Source organism: Engystomops pustulosus, chromosome 6, assembly GCF_040894005.1.
Source record: "Engystomops pustulosus chromosome 6, aEngPut4.maternal, whole genome shotgun sequence".
NCBI classification, from domain to species: Eukaryota; Metazoa; Chordata; class Amphibia; order Anura; family Leptodactylidae; genus Engystomops; species Engystomops pustulosus.
In genome coordinates this window covers 39,827,457-39,839,932 of record NC_092416.1, presented here as the reverse complement: position 1 = coordinate 39,839,932, position 12,476 = coordinate 39,827,457, and positions in this window count along the sequence as shown.

The following is a 12,476-nucleotide window of genomic DNA, read 5'->3' as shown; positions in this document are numbered from 1 at the left end:
TAATGGCCTAGTGGCTAGTCGACTGTGTGACGGCATAATCAGCACCAGAACATAAACGGCTGTATCCATCCTGGGTGTTGGACCCCAGTTATATGATATGCAGAACCTTTCCTTAGTATAAGTCTTCAATTTTCATAACCAGCTAATCTCCTTTGACTATATTTCGTAAATTAACTTAACCCCCTAATGATGGGCACCATAATATAAGGGCACAGCGTCATTAGGGTATAAGGAGAGCACTCATGGGCTGAACCATCTCCATACATGTGGTAGGTTAATGTAGTGCCCACTCTAACAACACAACTAGTGCGGGTGCCTCGGTCAAACACGATAGCAAAACTTAAACGACAGTGGTTTCAATCAGTGTCCACCGTGATGTTATCAGGAGGCCATGATCAGTTGCTATGACAGCTTGGACCCTTAACAAAGACCCCTTTGCTGTCATATCATGATCTACTATAGACCCTGCTGGAAACACCACAGTCTAATACAGTTCTAATGAATTTTCATTATACTGTAATCAAGTAGTATCGCAGTGTATTGTATAAGCAATTAGACACCCTTGGGTTCAATTGCCCTAGGGGCTTAAAACATATTTAAAAGTAAATATATTGTATAATTAAATAAAAAAAAAATAAAATACCAAATCGCCCATGTTCCCTAGAACACAAAATAAAATAAACAAGCATAAACACCCCCAAATACCTACTTTAATATAAACTGATCAAAAGGTCATACAGGCCCAAAATGGTATCAATAAAAATTTCATCTCATCCTACAAAAATGACACCTTACCTTGCTCCACACAGTATGATAAAGTTGTTATTGCTGTTTTGTTGCTTTTTTGTCTTACAAAGGGTTTAGTATTTTTTAATGGAATTAAAACATAACAAAAACCGTATCTACGTGAAAGTACTGACCCTAAGAATAAAGGAGAGGAGTCATTTGTAGGCTCTAAATAAGATTATTGTACTGCATTTTAAAAAAAAAATCCAACTTACTGATACATATTAAATACTGACACAAGGAAGATCAATTTGTCTAAAAATAAATATCTGCAAAAAATATAATAAAAATGAAAATATATTTTTGGTGGGGAATGAAAAATGGAACACAAAAGGGGCTAAGTACTTGTAGAAGGGTGTTAGTAGTGACTGAGGTGGGAGAGGATGGAGAATCGCAATGGATTCCACCCAACTTTTTAGATGACCATAGAAGGACATTTACGGTCCTTTGTCGGAATTATACATTATCAAATATACAATATATTTTTAACTCAAATCTATATTTTATGGAGAAATTATTTTTCTAAATTTAGACATTTTTAGGGTCATGATATTATCTAGATGTTAGAGTCAAAAACTTTTTGTGAATTTACAAAGTATCTTTAAATAGGTAATAATGACCAATATGTTTGGGAAAGTATAAAGTACTAACCCTCCAAAGAGGATCAACTCTAAGCTAATGTATTAACCCCAGTACCTAGAGACTATAGATGCTTAAGGTTCCTTAGGAGCTCTTGTTCACTCTGTTGGTGGGAGAAATATCTATAAGATGCCACTGCTACATTGAGAACCAACCTACATAAAATGTTTGAAAGTTTTCCTGAACAAAACCATGAAAAAGTTAATGTACTTACCGGAGCACATGTGCTGCAGGAGTGACTGGCAGGTGAGCACACCTTCACTTATATGGACAACTTAGGTTTCGTTTCTGAAAAAATAATCCCGGAGTGAGAATTTATCAAGGACATGTTATTACAGTATGTTACTGTAAAAGATAAGATAACAATCAAAAGTACCTGGAAGGAGGAGAAAAAGAAACTCACCTGGGGAGGCTGTGGAGAGGTACAAGGCGAAACATGAGTCGGGTGGGGTCCACCCTTGGTCTGTATATACTATACCAGTGATGGCGAACCTATGACACAGGTGCCAGAGGCGGCACTCAGAGCCCTTTTTGTGGGCACCCGGGCCATCACCCCAGCACACCAGACAGGACTCAAAGAATCTTTCTGCAGTTCCAGGCAACTTAAAAGATACTGCTTTCAGTAATATATTAAAGTGATACTTACTTCGCTACTTGGGACTGTAGGAAGAGGGAGAATGAGTAGACAGGGCCGAATTATCTTTGGAGGACCTTCTGTTGGCCCCACAATTCTCTGAGTGCAGAGGGACAATGGAAAGAATCTAAAATGATGCAAATTTTCCATCATGCCCTCAGGAGGCCAATATCATCGAACGTTGTTGAGGAACAGGGAGCAATACGTTACTGCTTTAATTTTTGGTTGGCACCTTGCAATAAATAAGGGGGTTTTGGGTTGCAGTTTGGGCACTTGGCCGCTAAAAGGTTCGCCATCACTGTACTATAGTATGATGTACAATATTTGTTTATAATTAAATACCTTGACTTGTTCTGAGGACTAAACCTTTTATACCTCTAGATAGGTTATTGTGTTCTATGTATCATGTATATTTAGTTATCTGACCATTAGTGGACTTTTTCTCTATATGTTGTCTAATTGATCTAATAAAGTGTCACTTTATGCTTTCTACTTTTTGTTTCCTTTTTGTGGTTTTATTTGATTTTGGGAACAAATGATTTAATTAAGTGGAGGTACATTGTGTCTGTACCCCCTATGACTTGTATTAGTGTTTATTATAATATAATTGTATCAGGAATTTTCATTAGGAAGTCCACTGACAATTTTGACCTCAAAGGGAGGCCACCAGCATTGTTGACCCTACAAAGATGCATAAACACACTCCCAGAGAAATTAAAAGGTTATCAATAGAGATGAGCGAACATGCTCGTCCGAGCTTGATGCTCGTTCGAGCATTAAGGTACTCGAGACGGCTCGTTGCTCGGACGAGTATTTCCCCTGCTCGAGATCGAGCATTTAATTAAAAAAACACAGTGAAGAACAATGAAGAATAGAATAAAAACAGTGACCACAGTGAACACAGGATCATTTAAGTGAAAAACACAGTAAAGAACACAGTGAAGAATAGATTACAGATGTTCGGCACATCTGCTTACTTGTCGGGAGATACGCGCGGAACGGTGCGAACAAAATAGCATGTGAAGAACAATATATATGTGTGAAGAACACATTGCACAACAGCACAGAGACACCGGGGAGCAGCACAGAGACACCGGGGAGCAGCACGAAGACATGGGGCAGCGGCAGCACGGAGACATCAGGCAGCGGCACGGAGCAGCACGGAGACATCGGGGCACGGAGACATCGGGGCACGGAGACAGCGGGGCACAGAGACAGCGGGGCACAGAGACAGCGGGGCACGGAGACAGCGGGGCACAGAGACAGCGGGGCACGGAGACATCGGGGCACGGAGACAGCTGGGCACGGAGAGAGCGGGGCACGGAGAGAGCGGGGCACGGAGAGAGCGGGGCACGGAGAGAGCGGGGCACGGAGAGAGCTGGGCACGGAAACAGCTGGGCACGGAGACAGCGGGGCACGGAAACAGCTGGGCACGGAGACAGCGGGGCACAGAGACAGCGGGGCACGGAGAGAGCGGGGCACGGAGAGAGCGGGGCACGGAGAGAGCGGGGCACGGAGAGAGCTGGGCACGGAAACAGCTGGGCACGGAGACAGCGGGGCACGGAAACAGCTGGGCACGGAGACAGCGGGGCACAGAGACAGCGGGGCACGGAGAGAGCGGGGCACGGAGAGAGCGGGGCACGGAGAGAGCGGGGCACGGAGAGAGCTGGGCACGGAAACAGCTGGGCACGGAGACAGCGGGGCACGGAAACAGCTGGGCACGGAGACAGCGGGGCACAGAGACAGCGGGGCACGGAGAGAGCGGGGCACGGAGAGAGCGGGGCACGGAGAGAGCGGGGCACGGAAACAGCTGGGCACGGAAACAGCTGGGCACGGAGACAGCGGGGCACAGAGACAGCGGGGCACGGAGACAGTGGGGCACGGAGACAGCGGGGCACGGAGACAGCGGGGCATGGAGACAGCGGGGCACGGAGACAGCGTATCTCCCGACAAGTAAGCAGATGTGCCGAACATCTGCAATCTATTCTTCACTGTGTTTTTCACTTAAATGATCCTGTGTTCACTGTTTTTATTCTATTCTTCACTGTTCTTCACATCTGCTAACTTGTCGGGAGATAATATACGCGCGGAACAGTGAAGAATAGATTGCAGATGTTTGCATACATCTGCTAACTTATCAGAAGACATTCTTTTTAAATTAATTAACACATTTTATTCCCGAACCATGGTCCCTTTGAAAAATGCTCGAGTCTCCCATTGACTTCAATGGGGCTCGTTACTCGAAACGAGCACTCGAACATCTGGAAATGTTCGGCTCGAGTAACGAGCACCCGAGCATTTTAGTGCTCGCTCATCTCTAGTTATCAACCCTTGACATGTATGAACTAAACTTCCAGAATCCTTAGCTTTTATTAAAAATTAAAATTAATAAGGAGAAGAGTTGAAATCAAGTGAGAGGTGACATTCAGCATTTTGTATTTTGTGACAAATCCCCCCCTTAAATATAATTACTTAAAGTGATACTCATACAAAGATATCTACTCTCTGGCCTATTTACAAGGGTAGATCGTGTAAACCCACTTTGAATTGGGGGGCTGCATGACTTGTCTACTGGGGGCTCCATGACTATTTGGTCACTCGGGGATGCAGGAGTATTGGCTTGTAGGGCTGCATCACAATTGATTATTAAGAGAAATGTTACTACTTGCTACTGGGGCTCTGTTATTATTGGCTACTAGGGGCTGCATGATTAATGGAGATTCTGGACGAAGTCATTGTCTAACTATCAGAAAGGACTAGGATATGCATGTTAAAGCAACGGACAGTGATGGAAATGCAAATGGTGCAGCATTTATTAGTGCTTCTATGCCAGTTTCTGGGGTAGAAGCACTTAGATAAGCACAATTTCTTGTGTACTGCCATGCCATGTGGGTGTGGAGGGGCGCAGTCGTTGGTAGAGTGGGCTCGGGTTGGACCTGGCGTAGTTTTGCCCAAAGGCCTATCCCTTTTGCTGTATCTACCAAGACAGAGGGCATGACCTTTTCTATACGCTGGCGGATGAGCACTAGCGTGTGTAATTAATTCCCTCTCATAGACTCTACTAGTTCTTAATAATATTGCTCTAAATGCATAATTCGTGACAAATTCAGATCAAATCTAGGTGTTTGAAAAATTCCCATTTTCTCAGAAATTGCCTTATAGAAATTGTCAATGTCAAAGTGTAACTAAAAATAAATGTGCAGAGGCTGATAATAATTCCATCAGTAGATGTACATGAACATTCCCTACCTTCACCCTGCCCTACTTATAATAAGAAAATCAAGTGGACATTGAACTGCAGCCTTTCTTATCTCGAGGCTCCAGACGTAACTTTCACTTTTAGTGCAGACTGAACAATGTGCAGTGTCCTGTGTATAGTGCAGAGTGCACCAGATTCAGGATTAGTGGCGCCTATATTTCATGGATCTGTACGATTACAAGTATAGGGATCATATATAACAGAAGAGAAAGCCGTATTCAGAATACCAAAAGCCCCATAGATACATTCCCACATCTTCACATAGAAATGAGCCTTAAAGGGGTATTCTCATCTGGGCACTCACATTCAGTTTCATTAATTTGCCATATGTAAACATTTCTTCAATTGGATGTTATTAAAAAAAATGTTCCTGTGTGAAGATAATTCCTCATAAATGTAGTCATATGGTCCCTTAGAAACGAGATAGCTTCCTCGGATACGGCCACCTCTACTGGAGTGAGTGCACAAAGAAACAAAAGGTTATTGTATATAAAATGTCCGGGAGTTACTAAATGTCGCACAGCCACCCTGTGGTAATGATTACAGAATCCTGGTGGTCCGGCAGGACTCTTTAGCGCAAGTTTGGCCATTGCTGCCAGAGTGTGACGTGGTCGTATCCGAGGAAGCCATCTGGTTTCTAAGGGACAACATGACTACATTTATGAGAAATTATCTTCACACAGTGACATTTTTTTTATTAACATCCAATTGAAGAAATGTTTACATAAGACAAATTAATTTAATTAAATTTAAATCCCCAGATGGGAATACCCCTTTAACTAATACAAAGATAGGAATAACCTGCAGTGTCATATATTTTGAGAAGGAAAACCCGGAGTCCCGACCGGTTATATTATCACATTCACTGCTGGGGTAAAGGTCTTTTACTGCGTTGTGGCAAATTATCCGTTGGCCTTCCATTGTGCGTCTAAACATAGAGACCGAATAATTAGTGTCTGCTGAATTGCACCACACACTCCAAATTAGCTTAAATATATTTAGATAATGTGGCCAATAGTCTTCAGAAATCAGGCCCAAAAGATATACCTCTTGGAAGAGCGGTACTGAATTAGGTAACAAGGAAGACAAGGGGGGATATTTATCAGGACCTCTGCGCACCGCCAGTGGCGCAGAGGCCCTGAAATAATCGCAAATGCTAGCTTATTGCTAGCTTTTGTGATTATTTTCCCCAATCCGCCACCTTCACGCCAGTGGGGCGTGAAGGGGCGTGAAGGGGGGCGTGGCCGGATGGGAGTGGGCCAGCGCGGGGCGTTACTGTCCCCGTGCCTGCGCACTCGCTGCTGCCGGTGACTTTTCAAACGTGAAAAGTCGCCGGTTGCGTTTTTTTTCTACGCCAGGCCCTGCCTGGCATAGGATAAACGCTGCGCAACTGGCGGCCCGATACATCAAGAGGCAGAAGCCTCTTCATGTAACGGGCTGCGAATTTGTAGCGGCGGGGCTATCATACGCTGGCGCACGAGCGCCAGCGTATGATAAATATCCCCCAAGAAGTCTATCACACTTTCCAGGATGCCTGTATAGGGGGGCAGCTAAAGCTCATCTGCCATTAGTCAGCATTTAGTTGAGAACAAGCAGTAGTTGGTACACAACCCATCCTGCATAGCCGGGTTAGGCTTGTTGGGTAAAATACAACTGTATCCCATTGGTCATCCCATTCGTAACAGAAGGAGGCACTCTGAGAAGCGAAGAGAACAGCTCAACAATATCGTCCTCAGCTAGGGTTGGGATGCGGCCCTTTCCCACGGTCTATGAAAGGCCGTGGGGAACTAGCCAGTTTCTCTAGAGTAAGGTGGGTGTATTTCAGCCCTCTGGGTAACTGTAGCTTGCTTATTCCTATTAAAGAATATGAGGAGATAGGCTGGTGTGTGGGGAGAATTGAGCTTTAAGGGCATTTCTCAATTGGAACTATCTATAAAAGAAGGATCTGTCCAACTCATATTTTTGTTGTAGCTCCTGGAATGAGCGCAAGACATTTCCCACGGCATTGATGCCCTTAGTGCTATAAGCAGCTGACCCTTCCAGTCTTTGCAGGTGTGGAAAGGAAGGGTTGTGAAACAATGGAGTCTCAGCCAATACATCTGTGAAATTGGCCAAAGTCTTGGCTGCCTTCCACACCTTCCTAGCCATTTTATGTAGTGGTAGCATGAGTAAATCTGAGCCTGTGGGAGGGACGGGGGTTCCAAGACCATAATGTGGAGAGACCTTGGTAATGCTGTAAGTGGTGTTCAGAGCTAGGTAATGGTTGGTAGACTGACATCAGATGATTCCATAGATTATGACAGAACTTGTTCTGTTAAATGCGAAAACATGTAGAAACCCCCCAAAAGAGTGGAGAAGGTGTCGGCAGTAATTTTGCATTGACGTCTTTGATCATTTTGCCCTTCTTTTCACCTGTCAGTGTCCTCTTTCAATCGGTCAACAATCCATCAGTATTGCTAAACCCAAAAACAAACAGGAGTTGATACAGTTGTTCTGTATCCACTCCTGCTTTTGTCTATTAATCCTGAAGTTTTTCATCCTACTGACAGATGAAATGAAGGGGAAAACCAAACAGTGGCAACGCCATAGAGTGGTGGAGGAGCATTATGGAAATCACAGGGTGTTCCAGGGAGACAGCGGTCAGTTGGCAGCACCATGAGTAGGCTGCAGAGTGGCACAATGACAAATTATGGAGGTGGCGGAAACATGGTAGGCCACAAAGTGGCACAATGATAAGAGTGTGGAGATGATGGCAGCAGAAGCAGCAGCAGGAGCCCACAGGTGGCAGCAACATGGCGGCAGCAACATGGAAAGCCACAGAGTGGCACAATGATATAGTGTGAAGATTCCATCAACAGGAGCCCACAGGTGGCAGCAACATGGTGGCAGCTACATGGAAAGCCACAGAGTGGTCCAATGACAGAATGTGGAGGTGGCGGTAGCAGAATCAGTAGAAGCAACAGGAGGCCACAAAGTGGCACAATGATAAGAGTCTGTAGGTGGCGACAGCAGAAGCAGCAGCAGGAGTCCGCAGGTGGCACAATGATATAGTGTGGAGGTGGTATCAGCAGTAGCAGGAGGCCAAAAAACCCACAGCAGAGGAGGCCACATTGTGGAACAATACTGAAGTTTGAAATGAATTTGAATTCAAAATATTCAATGTAAATTTTAATTTGTAGATGAGAGACGCCACATGCATAATACATTACAGTTTTCCTGAAAATATCAGGTCTTTCATAAAAAAGAACTGCAAAGGTGGCACCAGCAGCAGCAGCATGAGGTTAGAGGTGTGGAAGTGGCGGCAACATGGTAGGCCACAGACTGGCACAATGATATAGTGTGGAGGTGGCATAAGCAGCAGCAGTAGCCTGCAGGGTGGCACAATAATATAGTGTGGGGGTGGCGGACAAATCCAGTACCTGGTAAGATGGTAGGAGGCACATGGAGCAACTGGCAGCAGATGTGTGGCATCAGGCAGGTGGCAGCATCAGAATAGTGGCTGAGGCAGGTAGTTAGAACCCAGACTCAACTTCTCAACTTTTTTGAGGAGGCATCATGGCTGATCTAATCTGATGCATTAGGCATTGGTGAGTTGAAATCCTGGCCGATCCAAGCCTGATTAATCTTAACAAAGGTCAGTCTCTCCACATTACAAGTGGACAAGCGGGTTCTCCTTGGGGTAACGATGGCCCCCACCACACTGAACACCCGCTCTGATGCCACACTACTGGAAGGGCAGGACAGCTTCTCTACTGCAAACTCCGCAAGTTGCGGCCACGCATTAAGTTTGGCTGCCCAGTAGCCCATGGGTTCCTCTACCTGAGGTGGTAAAGTGCTGTCCAAGTAGGCCACCACCTGCTGGTGCAGGGTCTGCTTCATGTCCTGCTGCTGCTGGTGGCAGCTACCCTCCTCAATAGGCGGGGGAAGAAATTGTTCATTAAGGAATCCAGACTTATGCTGCTGCTGATGGAACTGCTACTGCTCCTATACCCCCAGCTCCCTACAGCAGCCGTACAGCATACAGTAGTATGTGAGCGATGACTGCCAGGAAATCCTCCGGTCACACCTGACAGAGGAAGGACAGCGGCCAACTGTGTGCTCAGTATTTCTTAATGGTATGCCAGTTGTTCCTCCCTCTCAGCAGCTGGAAAAAAGTCACCCATTTTTGACCGGTAGCGAGGGTCTAAGAGGGTGGAAAGCCATAGTCAACATGGCAGATGTTGACTATTCGGCTGTCACTAGTTAGGCAAAGCACCATGCTGCGGGCCATCTGCTCAAGTGACTCTGTGGGACTCCCGGCCTCCCTCTCCACTTTATACTGCCACGGTGCTTCTTGGTCATCTGCCGTGTCTTCTACCTCTTCCGGATGCTCATGCTCCTCCTCTCCTGTCACCTGAGTAGAAAAAACACAAATTGCACCAGACTCTGCTGGTGCACCAATGTCCTCCTCCTCCAGTTCAGCCCCCACCGGACTCATGTGGCCATGAGATGTAGTCTCCACTTCTCCAGTGCCCTGACCATAAAGATTTTGCAGCATGTGTCCCAGGACATGAAGCAGTGGAATGATGATATTCATCCCGCAGTCCTGGCGACTGACAAATAATGTGTCCTATTCAAAGGGCCTGAGCAAATGGCAGTTGTCACGCATGAGCTGCCAGTAGCTGACATCAAAGTTACACAGGGGAGTACTCCGGTCCGCTTGCATCATCAAAAATTCATTAATGGCTTTTCTCTGTTCATACAGGCGGTCTAACATATGGAGGCTGGAATTCCAACGGGTGGAAACATCGCATATCAGACTATGTTGGGGTAGGCCGTTCTGATGCTGCAACTCGAGGAGGGTGGGCTTGGCTTTGTAAGAATGGCTGAAGTGCGTACACAGTGTCCTGGCCATTTTTAGAATGTCTTGTAGATGGGTGGAAGACTTCAGGAACTTGTTGACAACCAGATTGAACACGTGCGCCATGCAGGGCGCATGGACCATCCCTCCTCGGTGCAGTGCGGAAACCATGTTCCTCCCATTGTCACCATGGTTCCGATTTTTTGTTGTCGCCACACATTGATTTCTTGTTGCATGACACGGAGCAATTCCTCCCCTGTGTGACTTCGTTCGCCAAAGGCAAACCAGGTGTAGAACTGCATGACACCGCTGTGCCCTGCATATGTGGTATGGTGGAGCAGCACTTGTGGAGGCTGAGGTGGTGGTGGGGAAGGAGAAACGGACACTGGCGCAGGAGCAGCAGTTTGACATTGTGCAGGAGAAAGCGCCGTCTCTTGTGGAAGTTCTTGGTGTGGCTGGGCGGGAACCACCCAGTGGGCTGTGAAGGACATGTACTGGCCCTGACCAAAGTTACAGCTCCACATGTCCGCGCTGCCGTGCACCTTGGAAGAAACTAATAAGCTCAAGGACTGGCCCACCTGAGTAAATAGAACTGCTATTTGGAATAGTAGTTTGCAGATCCCCCTTAAAGAACATCCAGGGATTGGAGCAAGAATTGTTACTCAAGAGAACAGTAGCGGCAGCTGGACGCTACAGACAGCACATCCAGTGTAAAATGCCGGGATTGCAAATGGCCGACAATTTTATAGAGTTGTGAGCCTGTGTGACATCGCATAAGCCTGCCGGTCGCTGATTGGTCTGCAGATGTCATCGGGGGTGTTCCTTTCTCCTTCCCAGAGTTCTCTGCCCCATGTAACACGTTGATCTCGCTCCAATTTAGCTGAAAAAAGAGGGGAAAAAAACTTTGTTCCCGCGAATCAGCGTAAACTTCTGCTTCGTGACTAATCAAATTTTTTGTGAAATTCTTATCGAATTTGTTAGAATCAATTCGTCTATCTCTAGTAGCAATCCAGTGGATCTTTGCCCGCCTTAAAGACCAGTGGCCTTGTTTGTAATTGGAGGGAATACTCCAGCCTCAATAGAAAATCTCTGGCAGTCATTGCAACTTTTGAAAAATCTCTTCTAACATGTAGTTGCATTGATTTCAATACCAGTTTCCTGAAGTGCATAAACATATTTGTGGCAACAGCCATTGACCAGGCCCTTCCACAAACCCTTTTTGATGATGATGGCTAAAAAAAGACTCGAAAAAGTTTCGCAATTACCGGTTGAAAAGGTCCAAACATTTCTTTAGCCAAAAATTGAAACTTAGCTATAATAATGAAAACACCAAATGTTTTATGTACATTTATTGGATTTAAAAGGGAATTGTACAGATCACTCATCCTCTGTACATCTGAGAAGAAACTCACGCAAATATCGGTGCACAGACAATGGTGGAGATTTTGCAATTTCTACAACTTTTATTCTGTTAGGGTCCCAAACACAATCTTCTTCTAATCCACTGCTAACCATACCACAATATTCAGGCACCCATGCAGTGTCATACCCTTCTTTGTGCCATTTTTTCTGCAATGGATGGTACTGCCGATCTATCATCTTTACTCTTCCCACATTGACTCGCAGCTTCAGAATAACCTGATCCCAGTGATCGTCTAAAGGATAACATGCTGCTTTCTCTATGTCTCTGCTGACATAGACACCTTTGCCTAGCATGCCTTTTTTCGATCTCTTAAAACCGTTCTGAATAATTTGAATGGCAGCATCTACTGTGGTTCCATGATACATCACATAAATCTTGTATACTGAAAGAGGGGGTGTAAGGTATAGGTATTTATGCTACATCTGTAGTTAAATGGTTGAACTTAATAGAAAAGACAGATGATAATAGCAAAAATTGTAAATTTTATTCAAGAAACAAGATACACAATAAAAGCACTTAAAATACCCAAGGATGGGTAAAAACTCAGGTCCCCCAGGTATGTAAACAAATATCACCAAAATTCATACATCGGACAAAAATTCCAAGATTATACACCTGCGTTTCTATGAAGCATCTGATAGTGTATATTACTGCACGGTAGCTTAAAGTATACAAGATGCTATAAGGTCAATTAGGCATAAAGTGCAAGTGAGCAAATAAATAAATAAATAAATAAAGTGCATGGTGTATAATCTTGGAATTTTTGTCCGATGTATGAATTTTGGTGATATTTGTTTACATACCTGGGGGACCTGAGTTTTTACCCATCCTTGGGTATTTTAAGTGCTTTTATTGTGTATCTTGTTTCTTGAATAAAATTTACAATTTTTGCTAT